The sequence below is a fragment of the Micrasema longulum genome, unplaced genomic scaffold, assembly GCF_059751315.1.
Source record: "Micrasema longulum isolate JH-2025_06_02 unplaced genomic scaffold, ASM5975131v1 h1tg001232l, whole genome shotgun sequence".
Lineage (NCBI taxonomy): Eukaryota > Metazoa > Arthropoda > Insecta > Trichoptera > Brachycentridae > Micrasema > Micrasema longulum.
This window is the reverse complement of record NW_028278419.1, coordinates 114675-133077: the sequence shown is the minus strand read 5'-3', so window position 1 is coordinate 133077 and position 18403 is coordinate 114675. Positions and strand designations below refer to the sequence as shown.

Sequence of the window (18403 nt, the reverse complement as noted above, 5' to 3'; positions counted from 1 at the left end):
AGTCGATACCTTTTTTTTATATGGAGAGCATGATTATGTAACTTGCTTATAATGATCAAGGTTGACATAAAATATTGATTAAAAAATGTGTTTTTCCACTAGAATATTTGAACGTTACTACGTTCCGTATGGTACGTATGCAGAAAGCAGCCAGCCATAGAAAAGTGAAACTGAGATATAAGCGCCTTTGTGAAAAGAGTGAATAATCAAATCTACATAACAGTTAAAATCTCTTTGAACTTAACAAATGATAAACAACGAATACATTAGTTTTCTTTATATTACAAACAACAATAAAATTATGCAATTGACCAGTTTTATCGATTTTTAAAGTACCGTTAGATTTTTCTAGCGCTATTTTCTAAATTGAGAAATCCCATTTTTGTGAACGACACTTTTTTTAGAAGGTGATTATTAGAGTTTTTTGTATGAAAGCGGTTTGGCTGTTTTTAGCAGAACATAGAATTGACCTTACTGCGCTCAATGACACAAATATCTCATTTTTTTAATTTGTGGACTGGCTACTTTCTGCATAACTACGTTTATTTCATAGTCCCTGGACTGGCACCTGAAGCATGAGATTGATCATCTTACTTTCGTGTAACAAAAATGATCAAGGTACGCTGCGATTGGTTTATCAATGCAGTGTCCTATGCACCATTAGGCGCAGAAAGGGAATGATGATAATGTACATGGTTAATATTTACTTCAAAGGGATTTTTATTTATTTGTTTATGTTTTCTTAAATTTATTAAAATTCCATAAAAACTTTATGAAGTTGATATTTTTACGTTATAAAAGGATCTGGTGGGGTGTTTCGGCTGTGGCCTGTTTTAGGAGCTTCTCCGCCTTTGCTCTGGTGACGAGGAAACCACAGAAAACTCATCAGGAGAATGCTGACTTTTGTCTTTCGTCCATTCACCTTCTGATCCACTTGAAGAATGGTCAGCATTTGGTATACTGTTAGCATTGATACCTTTTATTGCCTTTACTATATCTATCATTTATAATATTACCTCTCTTGACAAGTCCTCATGACTAATCACTATACATACATCGTCTGAATTCTCATTTAGACCTCTGCATCACCCCTTAAGTTGTATTGGCAATGCATCAGCATTCAGTCGATACTTATAAGAAATAAGTATTTAAAAATAAAGAGGCAAAAGGTTGCATTTTATTAGCAATGTTCTGAATAGAATATCTATGATAATTATTACAATAAAAGCTATCAAAAATAAATGAATTTCACATTTTATTCAAAGGAACATTTTTTAAAAGTAATTATTTTCTTGATCATCAATTTCGTGGATAACTTCAGTCAAATGATCAAGGGGTGACAGGGGGCAATCTTTGTATACAGCATCGCAACCCCCGATAGTCCTCCCTACATTTTCCGCCCTTAGATATTCTTCAAAGGGTGTTGGATTGGGTGTGACGTAATAATCGGTGCCATGTCTCGCCCTTGTGACGTCACCATCCCTTTTCGTGACGGATTGAGGGTTGTGATCAGAAGGCCTGAAAAGAAAATCGATTCGATGAGTTGACAGTTTTTAATTAAATCGTTAAGTTTTATAATTGTAAGTAAAAGAGCCGGAACCTTTATCGACGCGAGTCAAATCACGAACGTTCAAACAAAGGCAGACTGGTAAATGTAACAAAGTGTGGTGAGTGGCTTCTTAACCAATCAATTACAGGTTATAAGCACTATAAATGCCTAAAATTTCATATTCTTTTCTCTTGAATATTCTCCGAATTTCAAATTGGAATATTTTTTATGAAAATTAGATGTTTTATTTATTTAATGCACAAAATACACAATTTTACATAGACACAATTATATGTTTTTTATGTCCCGACTTGTTAGAAAATTCCGTGTTAAGTCGGAACTCTTCGATATATAAATCAAAAATATTTATTTACATATTAAAACAATATACAGGTAATCAAAACAATATGCAAAATAATCAAAACAATATACAAAATAATAATAAAAAAATATGCAAAACAATAATAGGAAAAAAAAATAAAAAAATTATAATACATGTCGAAAATGGAATCAAAAGTTATATGATAATACGTATGACAGTGATGACATACACATATACGATATACGTATATGGATAATAATGAAAACAGCAGCGATGTTATGCATTTATTCCCGAAGCAATCTCATGCAGTGGTCTCTACCCCTCGATACAATCCAATTATGGATCTTCATCTTGAATATAGACGTTGTTTTGGAGAACTTAATTTGTTCATCCAAGACGTTGAACACTCTTGGAGCTATATATGAAAAGTGTCTCCGAGCAAACATCGTACGCGTTCTCAGTATTAAGAAGTTTAGGTTCCGCGAAAACCTCGTACGGGCATTCTGTTGGGAGTTGGGACCTCCTTCCGTAGTCGCCCGACCAGAAAATTGTCAATACATTCTTGATATAGATTTGACTAAATAGATTTTATATATATGATGTTTTATATAGAGGTTGATGTTCTTATTTGTATTGTAAATTATTAAAGAAAAAAAAAATAAGGGACCGGCTAAGCCTCTATTTTAGATGATTGTCAGCAGGTGGGAGAGAGAGGACGTGGAAAGAAGTGATGAAAAACACATCACAACACCCAGACTAATTGAGGTAAAAACTCTTGTTGGATTTTTTTCATTGAATTGGCAAGAGTCGAACCAGCGACACCAGTTTCACAGTTAGCCGTCTACCCAACTGTGCCACTGCGCCTGTCTTATGTTTATTATATTTTTTTATTTATTGAATTTCGGTAGATTTTCATTACTTTTTACTCTGTTTTTACAATGTTTTTTCTACATCCATATTAATTAAATCTTTTACTTAACTTTTTTACTGCCTATTTTATTACACTTTTTATGTATAGTGTCTCAAACAACATTATTTACTATCTATTTTACCATGTTTTTCAGTATATTTTCACTATGTCTACTATCTTTATTGACCTTTTCTATGAATTGATTACTGTTTTTGACTGTCTAAGAACGGGGATAATATGGGTAACTCTAGTTAGACAGTCAAAGCAACTTTCTATAAATGGATAATTTTATGTATACGATATGATAATAAATAATAATATATTTTTTGAATATCTGACTTAAATTTTTTATCAGAAATACCTTCAAAACTGTTTGTATTTACGTAATGTTCATTAATTTTATTTTTTTAATGGCGCGATGATAAATCGTATGTTCAATCGTATGTTTTCCTTGATATTTACGTGTTTGGATAAACCCATTAATTTCTTATTATTTTCTATTGTTAAAGGAAAAAGCCGTATAATAAACAAATAAATAAAATTTCAAATATATTTATAGTGTGATAGTATTCTGATGTATGTTAGTAAATAATACAGTTTCCAAGTTTATCGTCTCCTGGGGCGGAAAAGTGGAACTATGTGCAATAAATAATGTATGCGGAAGTAACTTCGAGTGTATATTACGATACCATTATGTAGAAAGTTTAAAATAAGAAAGACAATGATATATTGGTAAAATGTGATTTAAAATGTTGGAGGAAGAATTCGTAAATCGTTATCATAATTGAGGGTATTATATGCAAACTTGGAAATCTCCATCAAAAACAAAAAATTAGTTATTGTTGCCAAAAAACAGATTTCAATTGTACTACTTGACACCGCAAACTAAGCATTATCCATTGAGTTGGTGAGGCATAATTATAAATTTCGCAATTATTTTTTCAACGTTTTTCGCAAATATCTCTGTAACTCTTTCAATGGAGATTTCTAAGTTTGCTTCGAATACTCGAAATTATTATGTTACGATGACGGTTTGACTTTACTGTTACTAAAATTTTTGATCAACAATGTTTTGAGTATGTCCAAATACTTGTATACAGACTGAACTTCCTCCCTTGGGAGTAATTTGTTACTGGCTTGAAACAAATTTCTTTATTTTTATTTATATCCCTACAGAGATGAGGTAGAATTTTTTCAAATTCAAGATTCAGGATTATGGATATTCGAGCGTTTACAGGGCTTATGACCTGTCATTGGCTGGGTTAAGTGGCCACTTTTTTGTAGGTACTACAACATTCTCCATTACGCTTATTTTTAGCGAATATCCACACCAGGTAACATTTTTGGTTTTTGCATATATGCTACGAATCAAGAACCCATCCACAAGCGAGTTGGAAGCGCCATCTATGCATTGGTATTGAAGTTAAGTATTTAATTAGCAGATTACTTTATTTTATGTAGTTAAGACTCATCCGAGTTAAATTAAGTACTAGTAAACGCCCGCAGATGACTCTGCAATTTATTTTTACTTATATTTTTACCAGATTTTTTATAAAATTTTTTGGTTTGTGTACCTGCACACAAATCTGGATTTTTCTCCCAAGACGGGAGTAGGTATATATTTTTATTCAATGCATAGATGCATAGATGGCGCTTCCAACTCGCTTGTGGATGAGTTCTTGATTCGTAGCATATATACAAAAACCAAAAATGTTACCTGGTGTGGATATTCGCTAAAAATAAGCGTAATGGGGAATGTTGTAGTACCTACATAAAGTGGCCACTTAATCCAGCCAATGACAGGTCATAAGCCCTGTAAACGCTCGAATATCCATAATCCTGAATCTTGAATTTGAAAAAATTCTACCTCATCTCTGTAGGGATATAAATAAAAATATATACCTACTCCCGTCTTGGGAGAAAAATCCAGATTTGTGTGCAGGTACACAAACCAAAAAATGTCAAATTTATTTAGTTTAAATAATAAAAAAAAAACATGTATTTGCCTTTTCAAATATCAAACAAAAGTGACCCTTCAAGGAAGTTGTCAATTAAAATACATGATTTAAAATGTAATATAGATATCTATTATACGTGCTACAAAATATGTTCAGGGAAAAGCAATAAATATTTGGGTATACACATAGATTAAAGGCTAAAATGGGAAAAGCATACAGCTTAACTAACAGACAAACTCAGATATTTATCTTTTTTTTTAAAAAGACTAAAAAATATTTTAAACAAAGAAAATTAGAAATGTTATATGACGTTTTAATTTAATCTTCAATATATGGTGTAATAGATTTGTACGTGCATAGTTGCTCAATAGAAATTGCACAGAAAAGTATAATTAAGATCATGTACAAAAAACATGGACTATTTTCAAGTAATGAACTATACGTAGAGAGTGGACTCCTTAGCTTTAGAAAATTATATCTATTTCAGTGCCTAAAGTATATTCACAGAAATAGGGAATTATTTAGCAATAATTTAACTGAGACATGCATTATTGACAGAATCAAGAAAGGGGTGCTGCGTTGGTTTGGACATGTAGAGCGAATGGACAGCGAAAGAATGACTAAAAGGATCTACGATGCAAATGTTGATGGATGCAGAAAACGAGGAAGACCGAGAAAGACATGGCACGATCAAGTCCATCAAATACTTGAAGATGGACATGTCAAAAGTAGGAATAATCGGCGTGCGTGCATAAGAAGATGTATGAATGTAGAGGAAGCGAGGTCTGTATGCCAAGATATAGTGTTATGGCGTTCTATCCTCTCTGCCTACCCCTACGGGAAAACGGCGTGATGGTTTGTTGTTGTTGTTGTTGTTGTAATTTAAATTGGATTAGCAATAGATCTTACAGTGTACTGTTAGTTCCAGAATGCAGAACTAAGTTCGCACAGAGCCACTCTTTACATGTTGGTCCAAGATCCTTCAGTCTTTTTTGGCATTTTTTCAAAATTACGGTATACTTTAATAATAAGATTTATTTTTTAAAGTGTATTTTTGCAATGAAAATTCTATGTAAATATATGTAAGGAAAAATATTTTTTGTTTTTTTTTTAATATTAAAATTTGTTGCAACAGAGAAGAAAAACATTTTAAAGACAAGAATATGGATGCCTAGGCATTTATAAGGTTTATCCCTTATCAATAGCTGGGTTAATTGGCCACTTTACACGCTGTGTAACATTCACCATTTTGCCAATGTTAAAACATCCACATTTCCTCAACGCTTCCAATTGTTGACTTTTGTGAAGTAAAAGAGCCGAAAACTTAATCATGTGGGTTAGATTCGTCCGGCTGAACCATTAGGCGACGCGACGCGACGCCTGAAAACATTTTTTAATTTTTTACATTTTTTCTTATACCAGTTCAATCAACAATATTTTGTGTACGTCCAAATGATTTCCTTTATAGGGATTTATATCTAAATTTGTTACAACGGAGAGGGAAAACATTTTTGCGAAGGGAATATAAACATAAATACGTAGTGGTTATATATTTAGTTTTTTTTCTGTATATTAAGTCTTCTTAGTATATTCCCACATGTAAAAAAATAAGAAATGTATTTGTTAAGTGTCCTCAGCACGGGTACCCAGTGAGAACATATTATTTTTATTTTTAATAAATAAAAATATGGAATAAAACATTTAAACTGTTTTATTTTTTAAAAAGATTTTTGAAGGCATAATTTGACATTAAGTTTAAGAAAAAAATAATGTTTGCGTTTAATGTAATATAATGATAATATAAGTATTTTTTCCCACAGATTTATTGTTCAATCTAACAAATTTTACTACAATATTTCATTTTGGTATAAATACCAATGTACCCAAGTTAAGTATAAATTTCAAAATATGTAATTTGCCTTTCAAAAAGGAAGAACAATTAAATTAAATAAAACTTTTAAGTACATTTTTTATCAAATATACTTAAATATATTTATCTACTGTTTTGTTATTTTATTTTCTTAATTTCGTGATTTTAAAAGAACGGTGTTTTAAAATGGCCAACTCGTATCATTTTTGCGTTTGTTATCAGACTACAGCCTTAAAAAGATATGCGGTGGCTCAATTTTTTTTATGAATAAGTATTTTAACATTGTTTTTCTGTCACTTTCTCGCAAAGTTTTCAAAGCTATCGCTTTTTTTAAGGAAATACTGAAATTTTCTGTATTGGTACTTTTTCCGTTTTTCTACACCGTATATTTGTACACCGTACTGGGGACTTTAAAGGGCATTTTATTGATTTTTATCTATCTATGGTATCTTTTTATTTCGAATTGTTGAGAGCAACGCAAAATTTACTAAATGTAATAAACGGTTAGTAAGGGAATATCGTGTCTATTTATAATATGTCAGTGACTTTATACACATCTCTTAACCCGGCTCCAACGAACCGGGGTGTGGGATACCCAGTATATTTTTGAACGTTCACTACATAAAATTGACAGCGTCGCATACCCCCCAATTCAGTAGCTGAAGTAAAAGACTGACGTATCGATAACCTGCTCTGTTTTAGTAGTGCTTTGCGCATGGACTGAGATAGGTGGGTTCAAAATGCGTTTGAGTGCCTCACACCCAGGTTCATGTTCATAGTCGGTGTAACATTTTGGGGCACATATAATAAAAAAGATATCCCTAAGTAAAAAAAATTGTTAGCAATAGCTAGAAATTTTGTTTATTTTTTTATTGTATCTGCGTACTTTTATTTTTTCTCAAAAACTTTGTTTTTATTTGATTCTGAGTTTATTTTTTTAACAATGTTTGAATTGTTTGTTTTTCACACAATTTCATAAATTATTCTGTAAATGTCTAATTTAAAATAAAAAAAACGGTATTTGAAGAAATATTCTTACACTAAAATGTGTATTGCAGTTTATCCATGCATAAAATATTTATTTGTCTATTTATTCATATAAATATACATATTACAAAAAAATAAAATAATAACCTATCCCTAACTCCATGAGGCCAAAAGCCCTGTGTTGAGTTGGGATACAACATAATGGAAAGTGTAAGTCATGTGTAAGCCATGTGTAAGCATGCATATTATTAAAGAATAATAAAAATAAAAATGATAACAAAAACAGTGTGTTTAAAAATCTGATAAGCTAACAGTATCGAATTACTAATTATTAGAATTACGATTTGTTTGACAGACTTTATAAATAAGGAATAAGAAAAAAAAATAAGGATAGTAATCTAAATATAATGCAATTCTATTAAATCATTCATAAATCTATTATGTATTTATATTTTTTTTGTATATAACTGTTTTTTTTTCTCTTTTGGGGTGTTAACTGACTGTTCTTTATTTCTTTAATATTATTGAAGCATATTTGTCGCAACAAATTGCTTTCTTAGAACACGCATTTGCCCATATAGGAACCGATTGCAAAAAAAGACGCATTAATATTTCTGGCTTGCCGACCCTTCATATACTGAGCCTAGTACAAGCAAAATTTGTATAAATAAAGTAATAAAAATAAATAAGCATAACTTTTAATTAACATCTGGAAAACATTCTTAAAAGTGTATATATCTATGCCTCGTCTCGCAGAGTCTCCTGCAATGATCTCTTCCATAAGATAAAACCCAAACTTTTACACTTCTCTTATCTTCTTCTTCCGATGCCTTGTTGGGTCTCTTTGATGTTAGCGATCACTGCAGCAAAAAAAAATCTGCCCTGCGCTACCTTTTCATTCCACAACCGGGACGATTGCTTATTAATGTACTCGCCGTAGTGATTCCCGGGAAAATATGACCAGAATGGTTTTCCTTTGCCTTCACTGGTAAATTTTTCTGTCGAGGTTACCTTCTCTTATCTGGTTGGTTCTGCTTTGTCTCTCATCCTCTTATTATCTGCTGTGACCAAACCGTTATGAGTGTAATTTCATTGCCCAGGGTTTGCGATGTGGAAGCTAGCGAGCTGAAATAGTCAGCAGTGTTACTGGTGGAATACAGCTGGGTGTTTGCAGCATTTTGTAGAATCACATCTTCCAGCAAGATGTGACTCACTGCGACCCTACTGACAGGTCAAACCCAGAGCCAATCCATTATGTATTTTTCATTATGGGTGTCCTAAACCCGGTTCATTCACCGCGTAACGTAAAACAGGTTTATCGACGCCGGGTTAAATATAATTTTTCAACCAAATAGAAGTAATTCATCTTTTCAAAAAGGAACATGACACGGGTTTCATAAAAAAACGAAGACTAAGTATCTGTTTTTTGAGAAAACGATCATCAATCGATTTCAGTTTGTACTTAGTATGAAGAATCTATCGAATTGGGATGTTTTATGGAGGCACTATCAAACATTACACTTTTTATTGAACTTAAACAGAATGGAAAGTCGTTTATTTTATTTTTTGATAAATGCACCACATCCGTTTCAAATATTTGAAATAAATTATATCAAAGGGACAAAGACATTTTGAATATTATGCAATTAAAATCTATAACCTTCTTTCAGTGTCTATTAAAACAATTAGAAATGAGAAAATGTTCAAAAAGGCTATAAAAAAACGGATAATTGAGCTGGGTAGAAGTAAAATGGATTGTCTCATTCGCCCAAACCAATATTGAATAAACTGCTCCACAAATGCACCTACAATTAATGTTATGTTTTTGTTCTTTTATTGTACTTTTATGATGTAAATAAAATATATATATATTTTTTTTAGAAAAATAAATATTTGCAAGTATTTAATTTTGAGGGCCATTTTCAACGAGTTGTAAATAACTCACTATTAGAAAATGGGAATCAAGTTGAGGTAGAGTAAGATTCAAACCACGGACCTTCAGTCCGTGATTCCGAGACACTAGTTATAGGACCACAACGCAAAAGTGTACATAAATTAAATATAAATTTATAAACGTGGTGTTTAAAACTGTCTGAATATTTTGTTATTTATCTCTGTATATTAAGTCTTATTTGTTTTAATCTGTTAGACAATTAGATCTGGTGGCTTCTAAAAAGAATTTCAAGGTTTTCAAAAAGTTTCGTTATCATTTCGGCGGATTGATCATGTCCAATATACGTCATCTAAATCTCTGAAAAGTTCACTTCCCTCAACTCAATGAAGTCCATAATATGGATTATCTTATTTCTGCATATCGTGGTTAAACAAGTAAAAGTGACCATTTGCAAAAATGACAAAATTGAGATTGTTGACTTTCTGACATAATATTAGCATAATGCTTGACTGATAATAATGCCAAGTCGATCCAAAACACAAAAAAAAAACATTTGTAAAATATGTGACCATTTGATAGAAGCTCACAGATTTTTGACAAGTAAAACTGACCAACACATATAGTCACTTTTATTTGTAAATTTAAGATCCAAAGAATTGACCAAGTAACAGTTAGTCAATTTTACTTGTAGGTGATGTCACCAGTGAAGAGTTAGTTAGAGTTAGTAGTTAGCAAGTTAGTATACGTTTTGTATTGGACAGATACGGTTTTTTTTTTATAAAAAGTTCATTAATAAAAATTATTCTTTAGATTATTACGGAACACTTCTTAATTATTTGTTATTTTTTATTTATTTTGTATTTCTGTGTTTTTTTTAACCTTCATAATATAGAAAATTAGATTATTGAAATAAAAAATCCCCAAAACATAATTTAAACTTAAAAAAAAAATACTACCTTCCTCAATGTACGAAACAAAAATGATTATCTGCAAAATTTCATGTCAAATTATATAGGTAAAATTCACTAAGGTTTTCATTTTTTTTTTTTTAAAGTAATAATGTTTTTTTGAATACGCTATACTTTAAATAAAAGTCGAAAGTACCGTACAATTATATAATTTTTCTATATTATTATATTGTACAATTACCAACCGCCTACTTGAAAAATCTGATATTTGAGAAGCAATTGAACTCTAGAAAAACACTAAAATGGCTCCCTTGAACAGTATTGATTTTGTCACTTGGTCAATTATTTAATTTCTCTTGTATGCCCACGATATGTACCAAGGCCAGATTACAGAGAAATCTTCAAGCAACTTTTTTCGTTAAGTCACGAGCAATATTTATTCGAATGTGGCCACTTCCTAGAAAACTTTTGTCTCAGATTCTGCGTATGGTATGTTGTGAAATACGCTGCAGTTAGTGTATTCTATGCTCCTGTTTGCAAATTATGTAGCTGCAAGACGCGTAGTCATAATGTGTAAAAACGTTGATGGGATTTTCATGGAATTGTGCTTATTTTTTTTTTAAAAAGGAATAACCCGATATGCCTCTATTTTGAATCTTGTCAGCAGGTGGGATAGAGGGGATATGGAAGAAGGTAACGAAAAATACACTTCAACACCCAGACCAATTGAGAAAAAAACCTTTCTTGGATTTTTTTCTTGCAACTGGCGGGAATCGAACCTGCGACGCCAATTTCGCAGTTGGCCGTCTTACCAACTGCGCAACGGCGTCTGTCTGTTAAAAGTAATAATTAAAAAGATACAGGGAAATCAATTTACGTCAGGATAAACTGGATGATTTCCCGAAGAATGTCATCGTCTTGATGGAGAGGAATAGCAGCTAGGTGACAAATGGCGTGAAGTAAGCAAGCATTTCCATTATATCCTTTCCTAAAACATAAAGCAAAAAATGTTTATTACTTTTTATGCTGTGCGCTGTTACTGAATAACCATATTTTTATTAAAATGTTGATCATTTATTAATTCAAAATACACAATATGTTTTTTACAAACATATTATACACACCAATTTATATTATAAGCTTATAATTGATCGAAGTTATGCAGGAAGCAGCTAGTCCAAAATTAAAAAAAAAAGATTTTGATGTCATTATGTTCAGGAAGGTCAATTCTATGTTCTGCTTAAAACATTCAGGCAGATTTCGTACAAAAAACTGTAATAATCACCTTCTGAAATTTCCATAATGTCAAAATGTCATGAAAATGAAGGTCACCTCATACATTCTCAATTTGTATGGGGTTCCATTCCTGTCCGTTTTCTGCGAAACGCATATTTTAAGTTGTGCGCATATTTTAAGTCAGACTTTAAAAAATTACACTAATTCCCTTGAACCACAATTAAAGTTTTTTTTAAGTCATTATAAAAAAAAGGTATTTTTTTACGATTAATTACACAAATATAAACATAAAATAATAATATAAATACGTAATGACATAACACAAATCAGAGTTTTACCAGAGTTGGCGGTTTTCTGCAAAATGCACATCTAAGGTTGTGTGGTCAGACTTAAAAAAATATTAAATCTTGCCATATACTAAATTCCTTTTTGTAATACAAAAAAAAAACAGATGCATGCATTATTCATTATTTGTCAAAGTAAAAAACATTCCAACTGTTGTGTAGATTCGATTACTAAGTGCTATTATCTCAGTCTCACTTTTCTAACGCTTGTTGGATTTTGCAAAAGTTCCTTTCAGGGATGGTATCACAAGTTTGCGGGCCAAAAGGAGCATTGCCTTGCTTATGGATGGCCTTTAAACTTCTAAAAGGGTTGATTTATAATCGCAACATTTTATAGCGCATAAAATTATGTAAACCGAGCAAAAACTTAGGCAAATTATTTTTTTAGAGCTGAAACAAGCCTTAGTTTTTTTATTAAAAGCAAAAGATCGAAATCTAAGAAAATAAATACAAAAACATTGAAAAAAATGTAATAATAAATTTGGGGATTGGCCACTAGAGCAAATTTGTTCTATATGGCCCTCTCTTTCCACTTATTTTTGTATTTTCTATCAAACACTCTTTATAATCCATCCATACTTCCATACCAATAATAATATTATACTTATCAATAACCATAGAATTAAAAATAGTCCAGAAACCGCATACGCACATCAAACAGAAGGCGACTCAACTACTCATAAATAAGTAGGTTTACGTTTTGACCCATTAGTTTCTTTGTAGACGTCGCTCAGTATGCAACTCCTGATTTGAATTCAACTATGCCGTGTTGTGTCCTTTAAAGTTTAGAAATACTGATAGAATCTTAAAGAAACAGGATGCAATCACATTTCATCTGTAATTTGCAAATGAATGTGAATATAACAAATGCATAACTTAAAAATTGAATTATTTTTCCATCTGTCAGATTGAAATTAACTAAATGAACATTTAAACAAATGAACATTTCGTTAGTGTTGCCAGGGTAGTATTTTTTTTACCTTACTTTGCTCATCTAATGGAAGAATTAATGAAAATTAGACCTCAGATTAAACAAAGCCGTGGGGGACATTTGGACGACTTTATTTTATCAAATATTACTAAACATGATATAAAAATATCAGTTTTATGTCAAATAAAATTATATTTTCCGTTCAAAGTTCATTAATTCAATTACTCTTATTAAATGACCCTTTACTTATCTACTCTGTTGTGTCAATCAATGTTTCCGAGTACACAATAAAATTTTAGAGAAATTAACAGATTACTTTTTTTTATCTTACATTTGTGTTATGATTTTTTTCCCCATCAAGCAACATTACCCGGCGACTTCATGAATGCGAGCGGCGAAAGTAAAACGTAGTGGCGGAATTGTTGGACACAGTCCGATGTATTCAAGTATGATTCTACGCTCCTTCTGGACTATTCTTAATTCTATGCCAATAACATTAGAAATGCGAAAGTATGTTTGTTTGTGTTTTCTTACGTTTCGACGGAGCGACCAATTGACATATATTTTTTGCATAGGGATAGCCGGGGAGGTGAGAAGTGAAAAAGGATACTTGTTCACTTATTTTTCATCCCGAATAAAACAAAAATACCACGAAAATAATATGTAATTTACCAACAACAAGGAGAAACATTATTTGAAAATGAGTAGGCGGTGGAATGTCAAAAAGAATCATTTTTAATTCTTTAAATTTCTAAAATTTACTCGCTTTATCTATGGTTAGTTTAATTTGCCTTTTTTTAGTTTCATTGTAGAATTTTAGATCTGTGAACAGAATAACGATGCTACGTCGCCATAGACTAACTGATTATCGTATTTCTTTCAAAGCAATAGTTGAAAGACCAAGCTACTTTCAATCCCGATAAAATATATTATTCCACCGGGAAAACGACACAACTAATTAATAACTTAAATAATTTTTCCCTAATACCACGTGGGTGAAACCACGGGTAAAAACCAGTAACTATTAGCATGTAAGTTATAAATTAAAAATACTTTGTGTCAGGGGCGTGCGGCGAGTTGTTTGATTAGTGAAACAATTATTATATAGGTAACTGGTACATAATAATAAACACTGCCCTTAAGAACTTAGAGATCAACTTAATACTATATAAATATGATAAGAAATAATAACAATAACTTAACATATCTAGTAATAAATTGTTATAAAAAATCAACCAACTTCAGTTTATATATTATAGTAAATAACTGCGAAGTAATTTGTGGCGTTATATTTTCATCAGTGAAACCAAAATTGATATTATCTTGTTAAAAAACATGACTTTTAAACGAAAAAAAATGTCATTATTTGAACCCGAAAAATCAATAAAGTAAATTGTAAACCTTATTTTGTGTTTTTTTTTTATAAAAACCTTCATTAGCATAAAAAACAAAACATACGAGGCTCTCCTTATGCACCTGGAGCACCTTATGCAACTGCATAAAATGCAGTTGGTCAGCAGGTGCTTATAGTTAAGTTCTAATATATTTACACAATCTTATCTCTTAAATTATATAAACATATAAAAACTCTTATTACCATGAAAAAAAAGAAAAACATGTACATCGAAAATAAAAAAACTGTCCAAATAAAAAAGAAAAACACAAAAAAAATAAATATAAAAAACCACGTTCTAAAAGCCAGATTCTCAGCAGACGCCTTTCTCTTGAGCCAGATTAGTTGATTTTTTATATTTAATGGGAACATAATATAAATTTATGGTATATTGTAGTCTAGTGTTCTTTTCCCGTATTTATTATTGAATTGAGGGAGAGCTAGTCCATCTTCACTAAGGAACCGAGTATTTTATACATGCTCCGATTTATTTCTATATTCAGATAGAGACGCATGCTGAGAAACCAGCTTTGACCATAGTAAAGCTCTAAATGATAAAATATTTATAGATTTCTACAATTAGGACATTGGAAGATCGTGTCGCTGACAGTACAATTTTTTTTCAATTAATAAACCAGCCAATGATAGGTCATAAGCCTCGTAAATACCTAGACATCCATGTTTTCTTCTTTAAAATAGTCTCCATTTGTGTTGTAATATGAAAATCTTAATAATTCCCTCTACATGAAAATTCAATCTTAGTCTTCAAACATTTAGACAAACCTTAAATATTGTTGAATAAATATGGTGTTTTAAATAATAACGGTAATAATGAAATACAAATAAAATGTAAATTAAATTTAAAACAAATGTGTATTGATACTAAATATAATATATTCGTATATGTATAAAAATAAATGTAAAACGAACTCTCTCTTAAAACACGAGTTTTCACTCTATAAAAGAAGTAGAAACGTCGTTATTAATTATGTATGTACCAATCATTTTGTAATTTTGTACTTAATTTGTCTAGAATTTTTTTCAATTTACATTAAAAAAATTAAAATAATGATACATTTGGTTCAAGTAATAAAAGAAGTTGTAATAATTCATATTTTACACAAGAAACGTCACTTAGATATTGTTTCAATTTCTTAGTAAGAGAAAAGTTATAAATAATTGTGAATTATACACACTTGTCAAAAACAAAATTGTCACAAAAAAAATTGTCTGTGAATGAACATTGTTATCCGCATGTCAATTAAAAAAAATATAAATAAAAAATGATCATGAATGCCAGCTTATATTTCTTAAAGAGGTCTCTGTTGAAATATTAGTTAAAAAAGTCTTACTCGTTGAGAGTCTTCTCTATGAACAAGTAAACATCTTCCGATTTTATATTGTTGTATTCTGAGATAATGTCTCCCCACGACGAACTGGAATACATGGGTACCAATGATTCTTCCCTTTTGTCTCTCGACCTGGCGTTGATGACTGGGGGCACCCAGAGGAAAGAGCTGGGCAGTTTGTTGGTCATGTTTGGCAGTAAGAAGTTGAGCTGGAATCCTTGGTTCACGACAACATTTTGATTTCTGAGTCCTAGTGGAGACGCCATGCAAAAAGAAACCTGTAAAAATAGGGTTATTATTTATTTATTATTTTATTTAAATTTTTATTCCAGTAAAATAATAAATAAATAATTACCCTATTTTTACAGGTTATAATATTATACATTCAAAATATATTACATCACTCTCATATCTACAGTATAGTATTTTGCTCTAATCACAGCGAATCAGCAGTAATTTGTCAAATCATCCTCCTTTCGCCCCAGAGGTGCATAGGACACTGCATTGGCAACTCAAATCCGTCGTTGTTTGATCATTTGTTACTTAAAAGTAACTAACAAGTACGTCACAAACTTTGAAATCAATATTCCACGTTTACCCTTCAAGGAATCGACCCCTGGACCTCAAGAATGCTAAATGAACACGTAAACTACGACAAAGATGAGAATTTATCTCCACTCGATTTCCTTAATGAGGATTTTTACACGAGAGCAGCATCTAGTCGAAAGCACACGTCCAGGGTCATAGTTCTATTTCTCATACAGAGCTGTATTCTCCATCCGCCTGGACCTAAAAACATTATCTTTTAGATAAAAAAAATGTTGTACACAATACTGTCGGCCTCGTGGTATAATGGTCAGCGCGTTAGCCTACCATGCTAGAGACATGGTTGATATAAAATATTTATTTTAAAAGGGTGTTTTCACACTAGAATACACATGGTCCCTGTACTGGTATCTGAAGCGTAAGACTTATGATGTTACCTTCCTGCACCAAAAATGATTGAGATACGCTGCGATTGGTGTACCAATGCAGTGCCCCTAATTATTTATTTATTAACGGACTTAGTCCATTAAAAAAATGGTTAACAAAAATCTTTATAGTACATACAGGCACAATAGAAAAAATAAATTAATTAAAAAAATTATAGCTAGGACAAAAAGTAAATACTAATTTCTACCTCAAATACTATTATGATGAAAGATCACATTGGCATATTGATATTATATTTTTTTGAAAAAAAAGTTCTTGTATTTTTGTTTTTTGTATACGTTTTGTAAATACATTTCTCTGTGTGTATGCAATTTGAATAATAATTTTACTATTTTGAAACATTTTTGTTTATTATTTATTAATAAATTATGAATATAAGAAAATAAATGATGGGAAAATGAGAAGTTATGGAAGGAGTTTGTCGATTTAAAATAGGTGGTGCCCGCCACCCTACCGATATTCTAGAGTGCAAAAAGGTTGGGAGCCCCTTATAATAAGCAATTAAAACTTTTTGGCATATTTTCTGTATTTTTAACCTGTTTTTAACGAATGTCAGGTCGATCTCTTAGTTTAACAGACTAATAACCGGTTTGACAGCTACCGCGAAATTGCATGATTTTTGCTAATTTCATATTATTTACACTTACACCAGTTGTAAGCGGTGATTTATAGGTCATCTACAAAAATATTCATAAATTTGTACCTACATATATATATATATATTTATACTTTTTTTTTATTCATCAACGGTTTAAAGAACCTTTAACAAACAGCTCTTATACAGAAATAGCCACAGCAGTGAACAATTTATAATTTAATATTGTTGATTGAATTGGCATTCACTTCGTAACACTTCATTATAAATTATTATGAAAATAAAAAATTGTTATGAGTGTTACAAAGTAAACAAGAGTGATGTCTTCCCACATATTACAAAACTCTACTTGTACAACTTGGTCGTTTTTAAAATCTCTTGGCGCCGGTAAACTTAAAATAACAGTATCTTCAACTGTCAAACTAGACGATCTTAATACTCATTTTGCTACACCTCCACTAATACTGGATGTCAGCACTAAATCCAACCCTCTCCGACGTTTAAGTATGGCACCTTCCTACAATTATCCACCGTTTTTATTTTCTTCCGTTCAAGAAACTGATATTCAACGTATTTTACTTTCTATAAACCAAATCTATAGGCAGTGATCAGCTGAGTATAAAATTGATACACTTTATTTTCCTTATTCTCTCACCGGTTATTACTCACATTATAAACTTTTCTGTAAATACTGGAGATTTTCCTGAAGCTTGGAAAAAAGCATTCATTATACCACTTCCCAAATTTTTTTTTACCAATTTCTGTCAAAGATTACAGGCCTATATCTATTCTTTCTATTTTTCCAGAGTCGTTGAACGAGTTGTATATAATCAGCTAAATAATTATATATTAACAAATAATCTTCTTGATCCCAAACAATCACGTTTTCGTGCGGGCCATAGTACAACTACCGCTTCAATCAAGGTTACAGATGACATCAGATACGCAATGAATAACAAAATTCTAACCTTGTGCAACAACTATCGTGAAGGTGTATAGTGGGTTTTGCATGTTGGTTTGCATGTTGGTTTAATTGGTGTCCTGACGAAGAGACGGGTACGTCTCGGAACCGGTAGACAAAGAAAAGTCGGTAAGTGGTTATGTACAAATATTTAATAACATTTATTAAAAGGTTTGACCACAAAGTTAATGCTTTAAATATAA

General features: G+C 31.2%; 1 long non-coding RNA gene across 2 annotated transcripts; it reads right to left on the bottom strand.

Moving 5' to 3' along the window:
- Window positions 1–1311: 1311 nt before the first annotated feature.
- Window positions 1312–12868, bottom strand: LOC148276363 (uncharacterized). Of its 2 annotated transcripts, none has more exons than XR_015823768.1 (3): window positions 12631–12868; window positions 11276–11386; window positions 1312–1518 (listed from the first exon to the last, which is right to left on the bottom strand). It is a non-coding gene; the product is annotated as an uncharacterized LOC148276363 (long non-coding RNA). The 2 variants fall into 2 exon arrangements; XR_015823769.1 differs by having other exon boundaries at window positions 12676–12868.
- Between the last annotated feature and the right edge of the window lie 5535 nt (window positions 12869–18403).